The 11,471-nt window shown below is 42.1% G+C and overlaps 1 pseudogene; it reads left to right on the top strand.

Annotated features, from left to right (window-relative positions):
- Positions 1-5,307: 5,307 nt before the first annotated feature.
- Positions 5,308-6,199, top strand: LOC148454467 (olfactory receptor 51G2-like; annotated as a pseudogene).
- The last annotated feature ends 5,272 nt before the right edge of the window (positions 6,200-11,471 follow it).

The following is an 11,471-nucleotide window of genomic DNA, read 5'->3' as shown; positions in this document are numbered from 1 at the left end:
ATAGATTTTGGTTGTACACACTGATAGATATCTATGATAGACATTGGGTGTACACACTGATAGATCTCTATGATAGACATTGGATGTACACACTGATAGATATCTATGATAGATTTTTGTTGTACATACTGATAGATATCTATGATAGATTTTTGTTGTACACACTGATGGATATCTATGATAGACATCGGGTGTACACACTGATAGATATCTATGATAGATTTTTGTTGTACACACTGATAGATACCGATGATAGATTTTTGTTGTACACACTGATAGAGATCTATGATAGACATTGGATGTACACACTGATATATATATATATATATATATATATATATATATATATGTGATAGACATTGGGTGTACACACTGATAGATATATATGATAGACATTGGTTGTACACACTGATAGATATCTCTGATAGACATTGGGTGTACACACTGATAGATCTCTATGATAGACATTGGGTGTACACACTGATAGATCTCTATGATAGACATTGGGTGTACACACTGATAGATATATATGATAGACATTGGGTGTACACAGTGATAGATATATATGATAGATATTGGGTGTACACACTGATAGATATCTATGATAGATATTGGCTGTACACACTGATAGATATATATGATAGATATTGCGAGTACACACTGATAGATATCTATGATAGACATTGGGTGTACACACTGATAGATCTCTATGATAGACATTGGGTGTACACACTGATAGATCTCTATGATAGACATTGGGTGTACACACTGAGAGATATCTATGATAGATATTGGGTATACACACTGATAGATATATATGATAGATATTGGGAGTACACACTGATAGATATCTATGATAGACATTGGGTGTACACACTGATAGATATCTATGATAGATATTGGGTGTACACACTGATAGATATATATGATAGACATTGGGTGTACACAATGATAGATATATATGATAGATATTGGGTGTACACACTGATAGATATCTATGATAGATATTGGGTGTACACACTGATAGATATATATGATAGATATTGCGAGTACACACTGATAGATATCCATGATAGACATTGGGTGTACACACTGATAGATCTCTATGATAGACATTGGGTGTACACACTGATAGATATCTATGATAGATTTTGGTTGTACACACTGATAGATCTCTATGATAGATTTTTGTTGTACACACTGATAGACCTCTATGATAGACATTGGGTGTACACACTGATAGATCTCTATGATAGACATTGGGTGTACACACTGATAGATCTCTATGATAGACATTGGGTGTACACACTGATAGATCTCTATGATAGACATTGGGTGTACACACTGATAGATATATATGATAGACATTGGGTGTACACACTGATAGATCTCTATGATAGACATTGGGTGTACACACTGATAGATATCTATGATAGATTTTGGTTGTACACACTGATAGATCTCTATGATAGACATTGGGTGTACACACTGATAGATATATATGATAGACATTGGGTGTACACACTGATAGATATCTATGATAGATTTTGGTTGTACACACTGATAGATATCTATGATAGATGTTTGTTGTACACACTGATAGATCTCTATGATAGATGTTTGTTGTACACACTGATAGATCTCTATGATAGTTATATGATAGATAGGTCAGTGACGCTATCGTTTTACAGGCAAATCTTTACAAAATCGTCCAAGTTGGTCTGAATGCATGAAAGACCATAGATATCACTATCGTTAATGCGGGAACGCGCATCAATGGTCATAGTAAGGCTGGTCAGGTTGGTGACTGCAAAAAAAGAAACGATATGAACGATAACGATATGAACAATATCGTTCAAATCGGTCATAAAAGTCGTACCGTGTGTGCACTCCATAAGCTTACCACAGCCTAACCCTAACCACAGCCTAACCCTAACCACAGCCTAACCCTAACCACAGCCTAGCCCTAACCCTAACAGAAGCCTCACAATAGGTGTAACATAACCACAGCCTAACCCTAACCTTAACAGCAGCCTAACTCTAATTTTAACAGCAGCCTAACCCTAGCTATAACCCTAACTACAGCCTAACCGTAACCTTAATGGCAGTCTAACTCTAACAGCAGCCTAACCATATCTATAACACTAACCACAGCCTAACGCTAGCCTTAACAGCAGCCTAACTCTAAGAGCAGCCTTACCCTAGCAATAACCCTAACCACAGCCTAACCCTAACCTTAACGGCAGCCTAACCCTGGCTATAACTCTAACCACAGCCTAACCCTAACCACAGATTAACCCTAACCCTAACCTTAATGGCAGCCTAACTCTAACTCTAAACAGCAGCCTAACCCTAGCTATAACTCTAACCACAGCCCAACCCTAAACTTAACAGCAGCCTAAGCCTAGCTATAACCCTAACCACAGCCTAATACTAACCTTAATGGCAGCCTAACTCTAACAGCAGTCTAACCCTAGCTATAACCCTAACCACAGCCTAACCCTAACCACAGCCTAACCCTAACCTTAATGGAAGCCTAACTCTAACAGCAGCCTAAGCCTAGCTATAACCCTAACCACAGCCTAATACTAACCTTAATGGCAGCCTAACTCTAACTCTTAACAGCAGCCTCACCCTGAATGTACCATTAATCACAGCCTACCCCTAACCACAGCCTAACCCTAACCATAACAGCAGCCGAACTCTAACAGCAGTCTAACCCTAGCTATAACCCTAACCACAGCCTAACCCTAACGTTAATGGCAGCCTAACTCTAACAGCAGCCTAAGCCTAGCTATAATCCTAACCACAGCCTAAACCTAACCACAGCCTAACCCTAACCACAGCCTAACCCTAACCTTAATGGCAGCCTAACTCTAACAGCAGCCTAAGCCTAGCTATAATCCTAACCACAGCCTAAACCTAACCACAGCCTAACCCTAACTTTCACGGCAGCCTAACTCTAACTTTAACAGCAGCCTAACCCTAGCTATAACCCTAACCACAGCCTAACCCTAACCACAGCCTAACTCTAACCTTAATGGCACACTAACTATTACTCTAACAGCAGCCTAACCCTAGCTATAACCGTAACCACAGCCTAACCTTAACCACAGCCTAACCCTAACCTTAATGGCAGCCTAACCCTAGCTATAACTCTAACCACAGCCTAACCCTAACCTTAACAGCAGCCTAACCCTAGCTATAACCCTAACCACAGCCTAACCCTAACCACAGCCTAACCCTAACCTTAATGGCACACTAACTATTACTCTAACAGCAGCCTAACTCTAGCTATAACCGTAACCACAGCCTAACCTTAACCACAGCCTAACCCTAACCTTAATGGCAGCCTAACCCTAGCTATAACCATAACCACAGCCTAACCTTAACCACAGCCTAACCCTAACCTTAATGGCAGCCTAACTCTAACTTTAAAAGCAGCCTAACCCTAGCTATAACCCTAACCACAGCCTAATCCTAACCTTAATGGCAGCCTAACTCTTAATAGCAGCCTAACCCTAGCTATAACTCTTTCCACAGCCTAACTCTAACCTTAACAGCAGCCTAACCCTAGCTATAACTGTAACCACAGCCTAACCCTAACCACAGCCTAACCCTAACCTTAATGGCACACTAACTATTACTCTAACAGCAGCCTAACCCTAGCTATAACCGTAACCACAGCCTAACCTTAACCACAGCCTAACCCTAACCTTAACGGCAGCCTAACCCTATCCTTAACGGAAGCCTAACTCTAACCATAATGGCTGCCTAACTCTAGCTATAACCCTAACCGCAGCCTAACCCTAACCACAGCCTAACTCTAACCGTAGCTCTAACCCTAACTGCAGCTTAACCCTAATTTTAATGGACGCCTAACTCTAACCCTAACTTTTGTCGACATAATGACAATCTTGACAGTATCCATGTTTAAATTCTGAATGTTGACATAATTACTAAATTTTCTATACATTATTTTTTCATTACATTAGTAATCATTATAACTACATGGAACCTATATATCAATATGTTTTCACATCCTTTTCACATTATTTTAGTATTACATAAATGTATTAAAAGGGCTTTTGGAGCAGTTTTCGTGAAAAACTACTCCAAGCCCATACATTAACATATTTTTAGTAAGCAGATCGCATTTTCCATACTTGTAATGGGAAATGTGATCTGCTTCAAATTTACCAAAGTTCAATTGTAAAAATATCCCGGGGGAAGCCCTGTGATAATAACGCCACCTGGAGACAGTGTTATTATGGCTTTCCCTTATTACACTGACAGGCAGAACAGAACCGGCAGCAGGTGCTTGTGATCAACTTTGTGAACCTAAATAGACCATTGCAAATCCTGGGATATTTATCACATCACATCTGCATCTGACATGTGGATTGGGATAAATATGGCCCCGTATGAGGTCTTATTGGACCATATTTTTGATATAGTGATAGTGAATTGTTTGGGAGTAATTATGAACAGGTAAACGTGCTATTAGCTTTTTTATCCATATTGTCTGCAGGAGGTGGGCAAAATCACTCCACCCACATGAAAATAATAGCCGCCTTATAAAGAATAAGCTTACCACCAGCTCTGTCCTATTTAGCTGGTTCAAAAATCAATGTTTTCTTTTCCCTACATCTAACTACATAAATCTGACTAGTCCAGGAGCGAGAACAGAATCTCCTCTAATCACAGGTGGCAAGTCCCTTATTTTGCCACTGAGAAATTAACTATTGTACATCATTTAAAAGGGTGATTTATTGTTAGAAGTACTGTAACTGGTAAAGATAGATGAATTAGATATTTCTTTGCCTTTACAAATGGACACTGTAGAGTAAGTGGGATTGTGAGGGTCAATGAGTTAGAAGGACAAAATATTCAGAGTCATAGTTAAGGTACCAATTCCCTATTTCACAGCCAAGCTCATATTTGGTTTGTAGCCTATCTTATCATGAACACCCTAATGGCACAACAGTTTAAGTATAAAGAATAAGTTGACATAAATTATATCCTCTTAATGTCCCCTCCCTTCCCTTATCCCTTTATTACAAATTGAGCCTCTGAATGTGCGGCTCCTGTGGGGTGATAGCGAAACGCGTCACTTGTGAACTGACCATATTTTGGGCTATTGTGTTATTTGCCAAAAAGAAACTTCTCCGCTACTACAGATACATAATACATAACTTTCTGTAGATGTTACCTACTGGGGTGGGTTCTGTGGAAACTGTTACTTAATGTCTGATTGGTCAATTTGTATGTTATATTTTTTTTAACTGCATTTTACCTCCATAAAACCATGTTGCCATTAACAACAGCCGTATTCCAGCAACATTCACCTTGATGGGCATGCCAGGTCTAGGGGCCATCTATGGCTGGATCTCCAGTCCTCTCTGCTACATGTTTATCATATAATTTGTTGGGAATGGGCTGATTCTTTATGTGATAACCAGAGACTACAAACACCACCAGCCAATGTACCTATACCTCTCCATGCTGGCCATCACCGACATCCTCTATTTTCATACTACGTGTCCATCGATGCTGGGTGTTTCCCACTTCCAGTACCAGAACATCAGATGTGAAGTATGTCTCTTCCAGATGTTCTTCATCCACCTACTCAACATCATTGAGTCCTCTCTATTGGTAACTATGGCCTTTGACCGATTTGTAGCCATCTCTCACCCTCTAAGATACACATCCATTCTTACCAAGTCTGTTATTACCAAGATCTGCTTGTCATCTGTCCTCCGGGGGACTCTACTCCATTTCCCCCCGTGACTAGCCTCCTGTTTCTTCCTTATTGCAGGGTAATCATCTGGTCGATTCTTTCATTTTCACCAGGATGTTGTAAAGTTGGACTGTGATGGAACCAATACCTTCAACATCATGTATGACCTTGTATTCATCCTTTGTACAGTTACTCAAGATATGGCCCTTATAATTCTATCTAATGCCCTCATAAATAAAGGTGTGTTTGTTGTCACCTTAGAAACGGAGCAGAATAGATTATTTAAAACGTGTACCTCTCTTCTCTGTGCTGTTTATCCTTTTCTATGTTCCTATTGTGGCAACAACAATGACAAACAGATTTGGAGCAGACAGATCTGTGAAAGCTTGTACCAAATGTTCTACAAGCATAAAACGGATTTCTAAAGGTCACGAGATTGCAGTCATTTATTTTTACTAAAACCAATTTAGGGGCATATTCAATTAGCCACAAAAAGTCAAGTAATTTTTGCCTGCCGGACTTTTCGCCGACAACGCTGGTTTTCCAACGCTGGTTATCCCCGTATTCAATTCCAAATCAGCAAAAACGGAACCCAGCGAATTCGAAACCAGTAAAAAGTCCCATCAGATTTGGAGAAATAAGCCGGCCCCCCCAAAAGATGCACTGACATTGGGGATCACTATAGATACCCCGAATATGTCTGCTGAAGGTATTTGGGGTACTTAAAAAAATCTCAGTAGCTGCTAATTAGCGTCTTTGCAGAAGTGGTGAAGAATAGTATTTAGCAGGTTTTTTATTCAGAAAATAAGTAGTCCCAGCAAATTTGGGGTACATGAAAATGGGGGCTAGCATATATTGAAGTTGCTAAAGTGAAGTTTTAAAAAACTTAAAAAAAACACCTGCCGCAAACACCTGCAATCTTAAAAACACCTGGGACATACTTGGGGACCCCCCAGGAGTCTATTTAGCTAGTTTTTAAGTTTGTCCCCCAACTTTGTTTTTTTTTGCCCCCAAAACTAAAGTACTTTTTAAGGGGGTTCTTAAGTTTTTTGTTTAGTTTTTTTGTAACACAGTTTACCTTTGGGGGGCTGTCCCAAGGGTGCAGGGTGGTTTCCGCAAGTTTGCACCCCAAAACCCCAATTCTGCATTTTTTCCACCTAGTTTCGTAGGCAAATCTTATTCGCCTATCCCAATACATTGACTTTCCGCACTGGCAAAAAGTCTGTGGAATTGAATACGGGATACGTTTTTGCCTGGCGAAATGACGTCACCGGCTAAACTTTTTCGTCGAAAACGGCTTATTGCGGCTTATTGAATATGCCCCTTAATGCTGAGGCAATGATAAGGTTTTCAATGAGTGGACAGTTGTCCCGGCTTACAACATGGTACGACATACTGCACAAGGTACGATGGCCTCCTGTTTACTGTATGTCACAATCAGATAGAGACTTAGGCCCTCATTCAGAGCCGTACGCTCTGAGCAGAGCGCACGCTCTGAATGAGGGCCACCCTCCATAAAAATGGAGCGTCCTCTTGGACGCTCGTATAGCTGTGGGTCACCACCCACAGCCTATACGAGCATGCAGTTTGATGGCCGCGATGGTCGTGACCATCGCGACCATCGAAAATGCGAGCCGGAGCCTGCGGTTGAGGTTTTCAACCGCAAGGCCCGGAGTGATTTTGGCTCTATCAGAGCCAAAATCACTCCCACTGACATCACTAGTGATGTCAGTGGGCAGGCTTCTGATGGGAGGCGTTCCCTTGGGAACGCCCCCGTCAGGGAGGCACGCCCACCAAAGGGGGCGTGCTGTCAATCAACATCGACAGCACGCCACCTGTGATCGGACACAATGAGCGAAGGACTTTCCTTCGCTCGTCGCGTCTGGCGCATGCGCACGACGGAGCTCCCTCCGTCATGCGCATGCTCAGTGCAGACCATCGACCCACTTGCGAGCGGACAGCCGCTTGCGAGTGGGTCTGAATCAGGGCCTTAATGAACAGTTGACAAAATTTTAACGCTACTATTAACACAATAGAGCAAAATGAACAAGGTTTAAAGCTCTCCTATGTCCGAAGACCCAAGCCACACAGCTAAGATGGCCGCCACTATATAAATTTTCATGCTGCGGTGCCATCATGGACACCTATTGTGGACTGAATATATAGCTAACGTTGTGTAAAGCATATTCAAATTTAATAACATGTTATATTTATTAGGTGGTGCTGTAATTTCTGGTGCTACACACCAGTTGCAGAAATGTATTTTAAATATGTCATTTTGGGGATAAGATTAGTTTTATGACCTTCTGACACAGGAAATTACATGTTAATTATTCTTGAATCATCAAAGGCTTAATACTAACCAGGCAGCACTTTCTGTGAAATGTGCACCAGGGGTCTCCTGTAGGTCTCTATGTAGTAAGAGCCAGCAGCGGGTAATTTGCAGAAAAGCAGTTTGCTGTTTATATCATTTCATGTAGAATTGAGCCATGTCCTATAATTATTATTTATAAAATTTTGTTGATAATGTTTCATGATGCGGGATGATAAATATGAATGGGTGCACATTTGTGTATAAATCCTAACTGGTGTATAGAGGCTGGGGGCTGGTTTACCCCCTGCCAACATGTACGCTGAAACCGCATAAAATGGGCTTTGTGTGCTCAGACAGGGGGTGCATCCTCGTGACCAGCTTGAGGGGGGTAACTATCATCTGTATGCTGCAATAATCCTAGTACCTTCAACTAGGGATATCTGTCGTTTCAAAGATATTTTATCTGGTGCTAATAAACTTCTTCTTGCTTAAAGTCACTGCATCGGCTTCTATACTGTGATGACCAGACGTACATGTGACTGAAAATCAGGTTCACACAGTGTAAAACACAAGCAGAGGAACTGAACAGAAGCAGAAAATATGATTTTATTATTTATAGGGATGAGCGGGTTCGGTTCCCTGAGAACCGAACCCATCCGAACTTTGGGGATCCGAGGCAGATCCGAGTCGGCTACGGTTTTCCCGTCAGACTCGGATCTGAAAATGAGGCAAAAACGTCTGTCGGATTCTTGCGGGTTTTGGATTCTATAAAGGTCCCGTGATCACCGCTATTTTTCATTTCACATGTGCAGAGTGAAGAGGGAGGGAGCTGGGACCTGTGCTGTGCTGTTGCTGATGCTGTGCATAGGGGCTGGCTGCTGTTGTCACTCAGGGGCTGGCTGCTGTTGTCACTCAGGGGCTGGCTGCTTAATGCCCTTATAGGGGCTGGCTGTTGTCCTGTCCTAAGGGCTGGCTGGCTGTTGTCTATAGAGGGGCTGGCTGGCTGTTGACATGTCCATAAGGGCTGGCTGTTATCTATAGAGGGGCTGGCTGGCTGTTGACATGCCCATAAGTGCTGGCTGTTGTCTATAGAGGGGCTGGCTGGCTGTTGACATGTCCATAAGGGCTGGCTGTTGTCTATAGAGGGGCTGGATGGCTGTTGACATGTCCATAAAGGCTGGCTGTTGTCTATAGAGGGGCTGGCTGGCTGTTGACATGTCCATAAGGGCTGGCTGTTGTTTATAGAGTGGCTGGCAGGCTGTTGTTCTGTCCATAGGGCTGGCTGTTGTCCTGTCCATAGGGGCTGGTTGTTGTCCTGTCCATAGGGGCTGGCTGGCTATACTGTAGTCCATAGGGGCTGGCTGGCTGTTGTCCATAGAGGCTGGCTGTTCTGCTGTGTTGTCCAGGGGGTGCTCTGTCCTTCAGGGGTGCTCTTCACCCACCCCCAGTGTAAAAAAAAACTTTTTTTTTTGTGTGCGTGTTAGCCACACCTGTCATCGACGTATGTGCGCAGGGGTGCTGTGCTGCTGTCTATCAAGGGTCTGCCATCTCTTTCAGGGGTTCACCCCCAGTGTGAAAAAAACAAACAATTTTTGGTGTGTGCGTGCCAGCCTGCCACACCACCAGTGAAAAAATAAAAACACATTTTTGGTTGTGTGTGTTAGTCACAACTGAGCTGCATTATAATTGCTTGGTGACACTGCTGTAAGGCCGCAGTGAGTATGGAGGACAGTCACATGACAGGAGAGCAGGATCGACATACCAGTCTTGTAGCTGCCAGCAGCAATCATGATGATGATAATGCAAGGCCGTCAACATCATCTATGAAGGCCAATGTACCAGGGCTTAAGTCAGACCATGTAAAAAAAATAAACTTTTACCCTGACAAAGAAAAAAAACCTAAATTAGCTTTAGAGAAACAAAAAATTGGCAATATGCCATTCACTACACAAAGCAGCAAGGAAAGGATAAGGCAGTGGCCTGCATATATGATGACTGATGGTTCTAATGATAATTTAAGCCCCTCTGCTTGTAGGAGAGGTGCAAAAAAAAATTACAATTGTTAAGACGAGTAAGACACCGGAACCAACTGTGTGCTCGGAAAAATCACAAATCCCCGAGGAGAGTCTAAGTGTGTCCGCTGTTGCCATGTGTGAGCCTGACCTTTCTAGTAATACTGTACTTGAAGAGGATCCTCCTTCCACCATTTTTGTGCCTTATGAAGTAGAAATCGAGGATGCTTCTGTGGAATTGCATGAGGAGGATGAGGAGGATATTAACTTATCTAGTTGGCAAAATAACAACAAGGATGATGAGGATGTTGATGATGATGATGATGAAGATGTTGATGATGAGGATGTTGATGATGATGATGAAGATGTTGATGCTGAGGATGTTTGTGTATAAACTGTAAATCGGGCAACAGTTGTTGCCCATGGTGGGAAAAATTCCATTGTTGCCATGCCTGGGCAAAGGGCCAAAAAATCCACTTCTCATGTGTGGAATAATTTCCACCCAAATCCAGACAACCATTGCCAAGCCATTTGTACCCGTTGCCATGTAACAGTGAGTAGAGGTAAGGACCTCAACCATCTTGGAACCTCTTCCCTGTTAAGTCACTTGCAGTACATTCATCAAATTGGAAAGGGTATTGAAATTTAAACTTTGGGGACAAAAAAACAAACAACAATCAGTCCAGTGTCACCAAGCTGCTCCCTTATATCTGGATCCAAGTGCCTGCAATATCCACCACCAACACCTGCATCATCATCAACATCCTCATTCATGATCAGAAGTAGTCCTGCATCCAATTTCATAAGCATGGCTGACTCCTCTCATATCCGTGATTCCTCAGAAGGATCCTTGAGTGCTAAGCCTGTTGCTGCTGCTGGGGGTGGATCTTCATCCCAGATGTAATTTAAAAAAACAATTGGCTATTAAACAGTCCTTTAATAGAGGAAGTAAGTATAACAGCTGTCAACTAGTTTCACAGTGGATCACTGACGCCATGACAGCTGTGCTAGTGTTAGATGGTGAAATAATAAAAAATGAGGATGATAGTGTGGAGGAAGTACAAAAGGAGGATGAGGGGGAAATTTGTGTCCTATATGATGCTAATGTGGATGTTGATGATGAGGATGTGGTTTGTGCAGCAGTTCTTGCTCATGATAAAAAGAAAGTCAGAAAAGCCACGTCTTGGGTGTGGAATTATTTTAATCCTAATTCTGACAACAGTTGTGAAGGTATCTGTTCCATTTGTAAAGCCAAAGTTAGCAGAGGAAGGGATGTTAACCATCTAGGCACCTCCTCCCTGTTACGTCATTTGCAGAAAGTTCATGCAATTTGTTTAACAAAATTCTAATAATTTGTAATATTAATAACAAGCAGTCCAGTATCAGCTACTGTACCAGCAGATTG

Source organism: Taudactylus pleione, unplaced genomic scaffold, assembly GCF_031769625.1.
Source record: "Taudactylus pleione unplaced genomic scaffold, aTauple2 ptg000990l, whole genome shotgun sequence".
Lineage (NCBI taxonomy): Eukaryota > Metazoa > Chordata > Amphibia > Anura > Myobatrachidae > Taudactylus > Taudactylus pleione.
Note: the sequence above shows the minus strand (reverse complement) of the source record. Positions and strands in the feature narration are given on the sequence as shown.